The sequence below is a fragment of the Pinus tabuliformis genome, chromosome 1_2 (assembly GCF_031772625.1).
Source record: "Pinus tabuliformis cultivar Carrire ecotype Pingquan chromosome 1_2, CPIR1, whole genome shotgun sequence".
Taxonomy (NCBI): domain Eukaryota; kingdom Viridiplantae; phylum Streptophyta; class Pinopsida; order Pinales; family Pinaceae; genus Pinus; species Pinus tabuliformis.
In genome coordinates, this window is record NC_142298.1 from 38,841,473 (window position 1) to 38,855,796 (window position 14,324).

A 14,324-nucleotide genomic window follows, 5' to 3' on the forward strand; every position below is an offset into this window, starting at 1 on the left:
TTGAAACTCTCTTGTAATCTTTTTGTGGAATAATACAACGCAAAGTCTTTGGGGTTTTATTTGATGGCAATGTTCTTTTCCGGAGTTTTATGATAATATTGTTCATAATATTCTACTGATCTTATTTGATAAGTTGTTGGTTAATAGTTTTTGTAAAGTAATTTATTGCAGAAACATCTTGCTTAGATTATTGGGTTTGAGGTGGCATTATAATTTAATTTGATTAGCACGTATCTCTAATCTTTGAAAATTTAAACGCTATTTTATATCTCTATTGATTCAACAGCTTAAATTTTAAGTCTACAGAAATCATTCGTATTCAGAAGTGGGCGTTTGGAGAAGTCCTCGGTTGAACCAGCCGACTCCCGAGACATAAGATCTGGAGAGCCACCCTAAATGAAATCCTAAGATTATCTAACGAATTTCTTCTTGCAGGGATTTTCCCGGCTTGTAACTAAAAAACATATATATATATATATGAAAAATTATCTATAATAAAGTGTGCTAAATAGTTAGATCTGGCTAGCAAGAGCCTGAAATCTACAGATCTAGGAGCGGAGTCGGACTCATACTCCTTAGATCAAGTAGATTTGTATTTTATTTGTATAGATCTGAAGACTTCGTAAAATAATTTTTATTTTCTAACTTTTGGGGTTCTTGGATTTTATTTTAGATTTTATGTTTTGGGAATTTTTTTAGCATACTCGTAAATATTTTTTTTTTTTTTTTAGTTTGTAAATAATTAGTATATAATTCTTCAAACTTTATTGTATGGATTTAGTAATTTTGTAAATATTTTATTTGAAATATTTTTAATTTTTAATTGTTTGAATAATTTTTTTTAATACTTTATAAATAAAAATATCTGAAGCATTTCATTTTAAAGTTTTGTAAATATAATAATGAATTGTTTTAAAGTTTGTAATAATGTTCATCTAACTTTTTTGGATCATTCTCTCTCTATATATTCGTGTGGCTATTTTGTGTGATCACCGCAGGCTTACACCAAAGACGTGAAGGGTTTTAAAGTCATATTGTTTGCAGGTGTTTCCTATGGAAATTTGAAGAAGCTGAATAGCGAAATAAGGCTTAGCTTTGCCAAAGACTCATGGCCGGTGTTTGAGGCTGGTTTTGGCATCTTTGAGAGTCGTTTGGGCACCACTCTTCTCCTTCGAAAGCCGCAGGCATCATAGGGCTACTCTAGCCTCTTACCAAAAGTTCATATTTTAAATTTTGTTCGGTTTTTCACTACCTAACAGCTCATTAAGCTTTCTCTTGCAACGCCACAGAGCTAAAAGGCTTATTTTTATGGTTTAGTAGAGGTTTGGGGTTTTGTTTTGACTTGCTATAATTTTTGTACACTAATGCAAAACAGAGGAAAGATCAAAGATTTGGAGTCATTTTCTTGAGGACCAAGAGCTTTTAAAGAAGCATTTCTTTCTCTAGCAAATTTTACAGGTTTCTAGCATAGCCACAGGCATATGAAACTGTCTTAACTCCTGGAACAAAATTTTTTCTTCAAAGGAAGGGTTTGAAATATATATTTTTGTAGTCAATGCCAAGGTCATAATTGCCGAGGTTTGAAAGTCTAGAAATTCTTCTAACTCTTGCCCATTTTGCAGTCAGGACTAAATTGTTTGGCAGAGATCTTCATGAGATATTTTGGAAACAAAATTAATTTGCCCTGCAAATTCTTAAGCTTAGCCAAAAGGAAATTTTCGATTTTTCTCTGTCTAAGCCACAAAACTTTGGCTTTGTTCCCATCTGACATTATTTCAATGTTCCACCAAGGTTCCGGGACGAGGGGGTGAGGGAGCGAGGAGGCGCGAGAACAGCCTATGCAAAAGCTCCCCACCATTTTTTAGGAAACGTGGGGGAGCGTCAAGGTCTTAAAAACTTATAAATATAAAATATAATTTATTAATTGAGTCCACTATGACAATTGGGTTTGAATTGAAAAGCTGCAAAGCATGATCATTGATATGAATATCATTATCTAAATTTCTAATATCATATAAATTTAAAATTCTAATTTATAATCATACATCATAAACTAAACAATCTATTACAAAATTCACCAAACCAAACCAAACCACTTAAACTAAACAATCTATTACAAAATTCAATCCCAATTTTACCCATAACAATCAAATCTAATGTTTTCTTTTAGACCTGCAAGAACAACTTTATAAAGCACGGTGTGAAATTAAGGATGAGCCGCTTAGCAATACAATTTTTCTCACAAGCCACGGCAATCTTCCCTCGAAATCCTTAGCTTCTTACGGGATTAAAGGCCATGCGATCTGAGCGGGCGTTGCTTCAAACTTTCAAGAACAGCTGCTGCTTAATAGCATAATTATATTCATTTCAAATCTCCAGAGATCTCGACAATTCTGCTAAACCAGACACATATATTAAGTCAGCGACAAAAATCGTTGTATCTATAAAGTCATCAAAAATACAAATATAATGCTGAGAAGGGAGCGTCTTCAGTCAACCACTTTCTTCCAACGTGTATATACATTCTATATGAAAATTTCATACACCATTATACAATATACAAGAATCAAAAGTACATTTCATATTTATGAAGACCGAACCTAGTTACCTATTTCAACACTCCCTCTTAACTAGGGAGGTATTCATAATCCATACAAGGTACTTGGACATTCTCTTAATCCCTAAATGGATTGGTAAGCCATCTTGTAAATTATTTATTTAGCTTACATCAGTGCATCTCATCATATCAACCAGCTTTCTCACATAGCAAGGCCTTGACTAATAGCTCTATCTCTCCACAAGATCAGAGCACATTGTTGGTGAGACCAATGATTTATAGAAACCTTCATCATTGTCTCTCAAGGCACATACCCCATCCGGATGTTCGCAAGCTATGTGCTTCTAGGACCATTCCTGTCTTGGATTAACACATCCTCAAGGAATTTCCTCTTCGACTACTCTTACCTATTGGATGCCCTACCTCATCCTCAAAGAGTATCGGAATCAATCTCAGATGCTTACCCAATCCTCCATTCTTTCTTCATAGCATGAAGACAAGAATGATGTGTCTATCTCTCCCTCTCAATTAGGGAGGATCTACTCATTCCTATAAAGGAATATACCCAAGCTCCCTCTTAACTAGGGTCTTGTTACCAACAGCACCTATCTACTCTTTGGTGGAGATCATGGTACTCTCAGCTGCTTGTAAGGCTCCTCCTTTCGGCATCACGTTATGAACTTCAACTTCTTCATCATTCAGCTTTCTTCTTCTAGAACAGCTTCGTAGGGCATCGACCATCTTCTTCATCACTTCCCTTCAACAAAACATAGTGTTGAACGAATAGTCATGTCATCCTTTTCTTCATCTGGAAGTGACCCTCTATTCCACATCTGGCTATCCTTCATACAACTATCTCTTCCAAGTCATGTTTTCAAGATCTTCCATCCAATCTCACAAGTACTACTTGTAGGTGACTTTCTACAACCCTCTTTTGGTAACCCTGTTTCAACCCAACCAAATGCTTTCTCAAAAATCAAAATGAACATTAAATCAAAGTTACCTCTTTATGATGGCCTTTCGTCATGACATCAGCTTCTAGCAACATCAACATCCTGCACATGTATGAATCCATCTCCAAGACATACATTACCAAGGTTCTCCTTTTCTAGCATACATATCAGAGTCTTCATACCTTCTCCATGGAGATGTCCTAACTAATCCTTCTTGTTAGAAGATGTTGATTACTTATCTTATCTCACATGACTATAGATACATCTTTCACGAACTCTTCTTTCATCCTTTTCGCATATTGCTTCCAAAGGATCTTCCATACATAGTTCCTTCATCATAGGAACCATAGTTGCCAACCTCCTCATATTCTTCATGAGGTCATATTATGTTGATTTAATCTTGTCAAATATATACATACCTCTTCCTTCATTTGATCATCTAGACTTCCTTCTAGCAGCTTCCATTCCTTTCTTGAAGATGAAAGTACTACAACCATGTTGCACATCTCTGTCACCATACCTTCATCCTTCTAACCAGTGGATCCCACACAAGGTGGAATGTAGACTATATGCAAGACACTTGCTTCTTCCAAGTAGAGGCAAATCTTTTAACAAAGATTCCAATGGAGGATCTTGATGATCCTCCTATAAATGCTCCTTTCTATTGATGATGAAGTGAGACAAACCTTTTATTTTCCTATTGTGCTTGATGACTTTCTCCAACCATATAAATTGCTTGCTTCAGTTGTTTTTCTATGTTTCCAATGAAGATGCCATGAGCTACTTCCTTTCTATCATGTACTATAACTGCTTCAACCATATAGACTTCTACTTCGGCTATCCGTCCATGCCTTTATGATGATGTCATCTCTATCTCTTGTATAATGCATCCTATCATACTTGTGATACTTTCCATCATGACTACTAACTTCTATATGCTTGAAAGTAGATTAAGTGAGTGAGAGACCTTCTAAATTTCTAAAAGTGGAGGTCTATTACTTCTTCCTTCTTTGACTTCTTCCTTTCAAGTTCTTCTATTTCCTCGATGACATGGGTTTCATTCCTTTCTTTTCTCTTCTTGTTGTCCTTCTTGAGTTTAGGACAATTCCCTTTGAAATGCCCATATTCATTACATTGAATCTTAGACAAGTCGATGTTCTTTTGAAACTTCTTTCGATGCTCAAAATTTCCAAATTTCCCTTTCTTCTTTGCCATCGGTACATATGCTTGAGTTTTCTCACTTGATCCAACATCATTCTTTGCCTTTAATCTAGTTTCTTCAATCTTGCATAGTGACCATAGATCATTGAATGGGGTAGTTTCTTTCTTTCCATAGATACTAGATACAAAGTTGCCCCATTTGTCAGGTAGTGCATTGAGCACAATGGTGGTCATCTCTCGATCAAACATTACTTCTCCTAGCTCTTGTAGTTGATCTCTTATTTGAGATACCCTCATAAGGTATGAGACTACCCCTTCTTCCTTTGATACCTTCATCTTGTATAGTTCGGTTCTCAACGATATTATTTCTCCTACAGTGCTTACAAAGAACAATTCTACCAGCTTTTCATAGATCTCTTTTGTTGTCTTCAATTTTGCTACATAAGGGATGAGAGAATCCTTGATTGACTCTATGAGGATCCTTTGAGCCCTTATTTCTCCTTTCATGTACTTTGATAGAGCTTGAGATTGCTCTTGTGATGGTTTGGAGATTGATCCCGTAACATATTCACTAACTTCATTTTCTATGAGGATCAAATCTATTATCTTCTTCCATGCAAAGTAATTCGATGACCCAACAAGTTTGTTGTTCTCCTTGCAGAAAGAAGTCATTATATATTGAGACATAAAATATAAAATACTTACTTGTCAAGTGAAGATGCTTCTTTGATGATGATATCTTCAACTTGATGCCTCCTTGATGATGTTGACTTCCACTACTCCTTTGACAATTGAAGTTGCTTTCTTGACGATGATTGCCTTCTTGACAATGCTTCTTCTTCAAGATGGGGAGAGATGACCTTTTTCAAGGATGATCCTTTCATCAATGTGAGGGAGATCACTTTGATGATGAAGTGCTCTTTCTTGCTTGGTTTGGTTGATGATTGTAGAATGTGTAAGCTTTCCAAGAATGCTTCAAGTGTGGAATGCTTCTTTGAATGGAGGTCGGGTCTTTTGAGGTCTTCTTCTTCTTCAAAGTGTTGTTCCTTCTAAATGATATGATCCTTGTCATGAGATGAATAGTCCTCCTTGATGCTTCTTAGTGTGCCCGGCCTTTATGTATCCTTCTTCAATGGTTGATCTTCAAGCTGCCTTTCCTTATTGATGTCACCTTATAGCTCTGATCCAATGTTGAGAAATCTAGGGTAGCTAGATTAGGGTGATTTCTCTTACTTTGATAACTGCTTGTGATGTTCTTTTACTTAGCTTGATATACTTGTAGTTAACTTCTTCTTATCTTGATTATTATAGAGTTCTTTCATCATCGAAAAGCTACCAAACAATGAAGATCAATGAGACAAGAGAACACAAAATGTAGGCTGCTAGCCACGGCCAAAACCTAACTCCTGTTACCCACCATTTTGTGGGTGATATCCCTAGTAGAAAAAAATTCTCCAAGATGGTCCTCAGCCGGCATCCAACAGCCACCAGCTAGCTCATTGTGCCATTTCTCTACCACCTGAGCCAGCCATGTGGTCCCTCGCCCATCTTCCATGATCATATGTTTGAAGGTGGGCCTCCCGAACCTAAAAGTATGCACTGTCATTTAGTAATTGAGTATTGTAGTTTGCTTATCATGGACACTTCTACGCATGGATTAATGGGGGGATTCAGCGGAAAGAATGGGCTAGGTTTGTGCTCTTGTCCCCTAGACCCCTTTTGGATATTAACCTTGGATTCTAGTCCAGTGGGATCTCTTTTACTCACAATTTGGCTTTAGGGATGGTATTTCATGGGAAACCCCGATTTTGGTTGCGTGGTTCTGCTCCCTTATCCGCTTATATTAACCTATTTCCATTCATTATTACCCCATTCATCATTTCTCCCACTTGGGTCCACACTCCTCCACTAGGTCCACATAGGGTTAGCTTGCCCCTTCCCCTTGCCCACACCTTGGGTCATGGCCTAGAATGAAACCAGAGGTTGATGCAACTAAAAAGAGAGATAAAAGCATATTTGGACACATTCAACAAGAAAATGTACCACAAAATGCAAAAGATGGTTCGGACAAACAAATTTAGCACGTGGGCAAACGCCAATACATGAGCTCTACCCCATCGTCATGGCCATCACCCTGGTTCCTACAGGTTCTATGAGCCTCCTTCATCATATAGGAACCCATGATTGTCCCAACCCCTGGTAAGAAATGAACTGCCCTACCTTAAAAGTGGGTATTCACTGCTATATCTTATACATCATACTCTTCCCCTTTGAGCCCCGAGCAGTTAATCAAAGAAAATCATAAAAAGGCAAAAGGTGTAACGACCTATCTATAAATATAGAGAACACAAGAATAATAGCAAGCATACGATGCATGCATATGATAGCTACATATGCATGTGTCGCATACACCGCACTAGTATTTATAATATGTATATTAAATTAACTATAAGTATTAAATATCATGACACTTCTTCAAATAGAAGTTCTATTCACCCATCAACACCCATATTGCTTAATATATCATGATTAATGGATAAATACTAAATTTAAAATGTATAACGTAAACATAACTATGAAAGATAGATGTTAAAAAAATTAAGCTAAATCCTAAAAGATGGTTATATAATTATATATTTTAGATTATTAATAAAATTATATTAATAAATTAATAAAATGATTAAAATATATATATATATATATAATAAATTAATTAAAGGTAAGGTACTTAGTATAACCTTAGGATCTTTATATTAAAAAGAAGTATTTTATTAAATCATAAAAGAAATATATTTATTACGTGACATGGAAGGGTGTCACGAGGAGGCAAAGCGGTGGGCTGCTGGTGGAAGGGCGGCCACCACCAAGAAACAATATATAAACCAGAGAGAAGAATTTTGGAGGGGATCCGGGAGGAAGAAGAAGGAACGAAGGAAGGGGATACTGAAGAAGGGAGGATATCCATAAACTGGAGTTACCAACAGAAGGAGCGCGGATTGTTCTGAGGTTTTTGGGCATGGGGGAAACAGTCTGCTTCAACTGAGAAGCTTACTGGACTGAGTAGCTAGGTTCTGCTCAGTTTGGCTGGGTGGTTTCGGTCTTTTGGTAACTGAAGTAGAGTAGCTTGAGGCATCATCAACCGCAGGAACACAGGTAGGTACTCTCATCAATTCTGTTGGTTAATTTGTAAGATTTCAGGAAATTTATTACAAGCTCATGATGAAAAACCCTTTACTATATTTACAATGGCTTCACTATCCTTACAAAAGGAATATAAAAAAGGGTGGAAAAATCAAAGTCGGGGCACCTCATGTACCACGATTGCTCCCTCCTATACATTATAAACCCACGTGTGGGCTTCCCTCTTATAAGCTACCCTTATACCCCAACATGTGACCTAAGGTTGTCCCTTCTCATCCCCTACTTCATTCACCTATTTGTCACATGCCACCACCTTTTGAAGGATGTACCATGAATGTATTATCCCCTTTAGAAGTAAAAACCACCTAATAGGATTCTCGGTTAACCCCATTTGGAGTTTAGGAGACATTGGCACATCCCAAAGCCCATTATGGAAGGGCGGACCATTATGAAGTCCCCACTTGTGGTCCATGATTGGTAAGCTCATTTACTCGATTTCTCTAATGACTTGTTGTACTGGAAGGCTAGGGGACGCATTGGATCTTATGCAGGATTGCAGATGGTCTCCATCTTGGGTTTGGTCTCCCTATACGGGGTCCTAATCCTCTAGAGGGCTACATTGGCACATGTAAGGTGTGCGTTGAGAGCCATGGGCCTCCACAGTAGCAAACAGCACTCCATGGATCCCCACAACCATTCAGAGATTGCTCGTGGTTCACTTATTGGACAAGGAAGATGCACCTGATCCATCATGCCCAGCTAGCCCCAGATTTGCACCATACACTTGGCAGATGATCCAGGACTTGCACGATGATGTGGCATCACCTACACCATCATCCTAGCCCTTGCAGGTGATCTACAGGCATCTTCGATTTGTTTGGAGACCCATGAGGACACTTGTGTGCCCCCACATGTCGTTTGGAGCACCACAGGTTATTACAAGGGGCCAACCCCTTTGTCCACTACTTTTGAGGGTCCTACTCTTCATTATGGCACCCATGGACCTCATTAGGCCTCTTAGGGGGGCCTACAACATGCATAGATTATTATTTGACCTCTTGAGAGGATTATTCTTTCATTTATGAGCTAGTTTGGTGGGCTTGTCACCAAAAGTTGGATTATTAAAACATTATTTTATTGTTGAGGCTTATGTAGGCCAAGGAAGCTAATTCGAACTCCCCATTAAGGTATAAATACAAGTGAGATGAGTTAATTTTCTCATCATCACTTTGGATTAGATAATTTCTCTTTTGAGATTTTCGCACTTTTTCTAGAGGATGAACTGGAGCTCTATGGATGAATTTTGATGTGTGAATATTGGTCTATCTTCTCTTGGAGATTCTCTCTTGTCAATTGTGAATGGTTGGATATATTCTATTACATGTAAATACATGCTTTTAATGTTATTCTTGTTTTACTTTGACATATACATTGGACTGGGATTTTCGTTGTTCTAGGGCTAATTGTTGCATGTATTTACTGCTTAAAATTGTGGAATTTTGTCTCTATTATAGCATCTCTCAATGTATGGGCAATGTCATATGAACAAAATCTCCTAGGGGTAATTCTATCAAAGAATTTGACCCTGATAAGCCATTCTCTTTGTGCATCGAAGTATAAACGCTGAAAGATTGCTTCTCCTTGACCTAGAAGGCTAGTGAAGTGGTCTTAATGCCTCTCCGATTGGGAACCAAGAAATCCTACTTATATTCATCATAGACTCCATTCTCCCAAAGACTAAGGCACTAGACTACCAAAGGTGGTCACCATGAATTACATTCTTTCACCTTCTTCTAGGTCTAGCCTAGTTGGGGCACCTAGGGCATCAATTTCCCAACAAACTAGCCCTCCAAAAAGTTCGATCTCCTACGGTCTCCTGCACTGGTGTTTCCCCAAGGTCTCCTCCAATTTTGACGCCATTTCAACGATGGAGTTGGGAGAAAAGCCAAGCCCTAACTCTAGGATCAAACTTTGACTTAGCATCCCCAAGGCTAGTACCTCAAAGGGTCAAATCAACACATTCAAGTGAAAATTCTTTCTTTGATCCTTTCCCCACCTTGTCTAGGGTAAGAACATCATTTGGTTGCTATACTCATTCCTCTTATGCTAAACCAAGTCCACTTGGTCACGTGTGGTCCCATTCCTCTGAAAAGACAATTCTTCAAGAACCATCGAGATACCAATCACAATAAGGATTTTAGGGATTGGGAAGTTCCTTCATAAGTCATATCCCATAAACCTAACCCTTGAATCCTCCTTTCCTTTCCCTAGAATACTTTGTACTTTGCTTAGGAAGCAAGCAAGCCTTATCCTTCTCACTCTTTCAGGAAAGGGATTATTTGGGTCACTCCATATCATTTCATTGACTTATCCTTCATTGAATATACTAGCTCTCCTCCCATCGGTGAAAGTCCGTAAATAGAAGGGAGCCTTAGCTGAGGTGACAGTGAGCTAAGTCTCCAATTGCTGCCCTTGGCCTAGCATTTTCCTTTTAGGGATTCCCCCTTTGGTCCCCCGCTAGTTTGAGCGGTAACAAGACCCAACACCAAGACCCCTCCAAGACCAAGTCAACCTCTTCTTTGATGAGCTTCTCTTCCCCAAAGTCAATGCCAACCAAACTTGCTCCAATACTTCAAATTTCAACCTCTCTTTAGAATTTTGGCTTGCTTCTTCAACACTGCAATTTTTCAGCCTCTACTACAGAAACCCTAGCTAGCATGTATGAGAGAAATGATGGTGAATTATGCTTGCTTTCTTCTTCGCATGGTTAGTCTTTTTGTGCTTTAACAAGCCCTGGATACACTTCAAATGAGGTCAATGGATCTTTATATATAGCCTTCTTATGAGGCTCGAATAGCCCAAACATGAGGTTGACTTGTCACTTTGTAGGCCGACTAGTTTGACTACTAGGCCGACTAGTTTGACTGCTAGGCCGACTTGTCTTGGAGGGAGTCTTATGACACTTTTGACTTAAAATAATTTTCTTGACATGATACAATATGCCCAATAGGGTCTTTCACATATGACAATGACTCAATTGACTTCTTGACTCTATGGCAAACCCTAGAAGCACTCAATGGGTGTTTGACCTACAAATAAATTGACCTTCAGCATGAAACCCATGCTACAAAAAATAATAATAATTTTTCTTTCTTTTTTTACAATATACAAGAATCAAGAGTACATTTCATATTTATGAAGACCGAACCTAGTTACCTATTTCAACACACTTCTCCTCAAGTGCCTATTGCTTGGACTTGATATATTCATACTTTGTATACACAACTCTGGAATAAAGGTTACATTCATGGGACGTCAATTGAGTTTGGTGGATTTTTAAGCAATTTTTTGAGATGATTGGCCTAAAAAATACTCCTACCCAATCAATTTTCTCCTATTTCTTCAACTACATGTTGATTTTCTAGTGCAATTAGGGTTAACACAATATTTCTAAAAATCCGATAATTACTTTTGATGTAGATATTTTTTTCTCTTATTCCAATATATCATTAAGCAATTATACTTCATAAATCCAACAGTAAAGAACAGTATAAATGAAGAGATCACAATGCACAAAAGAGAGACAAGATTTACCTTGGCAAAACCCACTATGAGGAAAAACCCAGCAACCTTTTCAATAGAGTGATTCTTCTTGTTCAATAAGAGACACACCTAGACCTATGGTCAAACCTGGTCTTCTCCTCCAAGTCAAGTCACCCAAACTAATTCTACACTTTGTTTTGCCTCACTGATCCATAAATTTCAGCCTCCGAGTAACTTTCCAATAACCCAGAATTTCGGCCCCCTAGTAACCCAGAAAATTTCAGCCCTCCTGCAATAGTTACCCCAAAAAGGTGTGAATCATAGAGAAAGAATCTAGACCACATGTGCGAGATGCTAGAGAGAGAGAGAGAGAGAGAAGATTTCGTCTTCCTTTTTCGTCCTCCTTTGTCCTTCTTGTCCTTCGCTACCTTCGGCCAGAAACTATCTTGATTGAGAGATGTGAATTACCTAAAATGAGGAACCCAAACTATCTTTATATAGTGATCTATCTAGGGTGAATGGACGTGTCTCTTGGCGAAGGCCAACTTGACTTGGAGGGAAGCCGACTTGTCACTTTTGGAGCCAAAAAATACATTTTAAAAAATTCAAATTTACATATTTTAAAAGTCACAATGGTACTTTGACCTAAAATAAATTTTCCTTTCACTCAAGCATTTATAAATATGCTTTACAATGATATATAATTACAAGAAGTGACCAAAAGTACATTATGAAGATAGACCATAGTTACAAATTGAACACTCCCTCTTAACTAGGGGGGTATTCATAATCACTGTCATAGATGTTCTCAAATTGAACAAATTTCTCTAAAGAAAATATTATCCATTATTACCAGCATCATCATCTATCATCAGCATCTATTAGCAACCATTTCAGGGGTGGTACCAAACCCATGGCAATGTCACCAGCATATCAGGATTCACTCCTCCTGAATGATCGATCCTCGAATCTGATGGCCACTGCCTAGGACACAATGTTGAGACCCTCAACTAGCAAGCACTCAATCACCCTTCCTGGTGAGCACTCTGGGCCAAGACCTCACTCAACCCCTTCCCAATTAGTGATTGGGTCTATATGTTAACTGCACCTCACTCCACCTTATCTGGTGTGTGATTAGGGTCCAGCACCTTACTCCACCCTACCGGTATGTGATCAGGGTCTAGATGCTAAAGGACCTCACTCCACCATGCCTAGTGTGTGATCAAGGTCCAGAACCTCACTCCACCATTTCTGGTGTGTGATCAGGGTCCTCCTCCAAGAGACACTCAACACTGCCTGTTGAACCCTCTAGGTCTCTTAGACCCATTCTCCATTTCGGGAGAATGTCCATCTGTGCTATAGACAAATCAGCACTACCTCTCAACGAGGAGGGTGATCTCCACGAGCCCCAGCTTGTCTCTGAAGTACACGAACTTGTCCCTCAGTAACGGCTTGGTCAGAACAATACTTGTCTTCTCATCGATGGAGATGTACTCGAGCCTAATTGCTCTCCTTTTGCACCATGTCATAGCTGTAGTGGTACTTGATCTCAATATGCTTCGACCTGTCATGGAACACGGGATTCTCTGAAAGCTTCACACAGCTTTGATTATCGCAGTTTATCACTGTCGATTCCAACTCTTCGCCATACAATCCTGCAAACAACATCCTAAGCCATACTACTTCGATACAAGCCTCATTGGCTGTGATGTACTCTGCTTCAAGAGTTTTGAGTGCAATCGACCTCTGCTTCTTTCTCATCCACGATATCATAGTGATTCCCAAATTGAAGCATACTCCCAAGGCACTCTTCCTGTCTTCAGCACTTCCTACCCAACCAATATCTATATATCCCTGAAGTTGTACATCCTTGTTTGCAATATACCTCAAGCCATAGTTCATTGTACCACGCAAATATCTCAAGATGTGCTTTGCTACAATCCAATGCTCGTGTCTCGGTTCTACCTAGAACTAGCTCAAGGTCTTCATAGCAAAGCAAATGTTCGGCCTGGTGTTAACCAAATACATCAACATACCAATCAACCGCCTGTACATAGATGGATCTACCAATCTAGAGTCAGAGCCTCTTAACTTCTTCAAGTTAGTCACCATGGGAGTCGCCATGGATTTTGAATCCATCATACCGAATCTCAAAAGGATCTCTATCACATACTTCCCTTGACCTAGGAAGACTTCACCAAGTTTTTTCCATACTTCTAATATCAAGTAATAATGCGTCAACCCAAGATCATTCATGTCGATCTCAGAAACCAACTACTTCTTGCACTTAAAGTAAAGGTTTGGATCTGCTTCACTTTTGGTAAATCGTAGTCTTGTCAAATAACTGTCAATACGAGCATATCAAGCTCTTGGAGCTTGTTTGAGTCCATACAAGGCTTTCTTCAACCTGCAAACATGAGACTCCTTTCTATATATCTCAAATCCTTTAGGTTGCTTTATGTATACATCTTCCTCAATTACTCCATTGAGGAAAGCAGATTTTACATCCATCTAGTGTAGTTCCCATCCCATAGAAGCAGCGAGTGAAATGATGGATTCAATGGAGGTGTACCTAGCAACAGGTGCAAAAGTCTCATCATAGTCTTCTCCCTCTTTCTAGGAGAATCCTCTAGCCATGAACTATGCCTTGTATTTGTCAATGCTCCCATCTGCAACATGCTTAATCTTATATATCCACTTGGAAGTTACTACTTACTTCCCTTCATGCCTTGGCACAATTTCCCAAACATCATTCTTCATGATTGATTGGTACTCATTCATTGCTTCCTTCCATACCTATTGCCTAGTTGCTTCTTCATATGTGGAAGGTACTCATTAATGAGTTTTGTCATGAGAGTTGCATAGCTAGAGAACCTCTTAGGTTTCTTTACTTCTCTAGATGTGCCATCAGGAGTTGCATGTCCTTCCACCTCTTCCAATGTAGATCTAAGCCATGTCGGTCTCTTCTT

The 14,324-nt window shown here is 38.6% G+C and overlaps 1 protein-coding gene across 1 annotated transcript in view; it reads right to left on the bottom strand.

Annotated features, from left to right (window-relative positions):
• Positions 1–14,324, bottom strand: part of LOC149204297 (Peptide chain release factor 2) — a 207,507-nt gene that overhangs the window by 79,802 nt on the left and 113,381 nt on the right. The gene's annotated exons all lie outside the window — the stretch shown is intronic.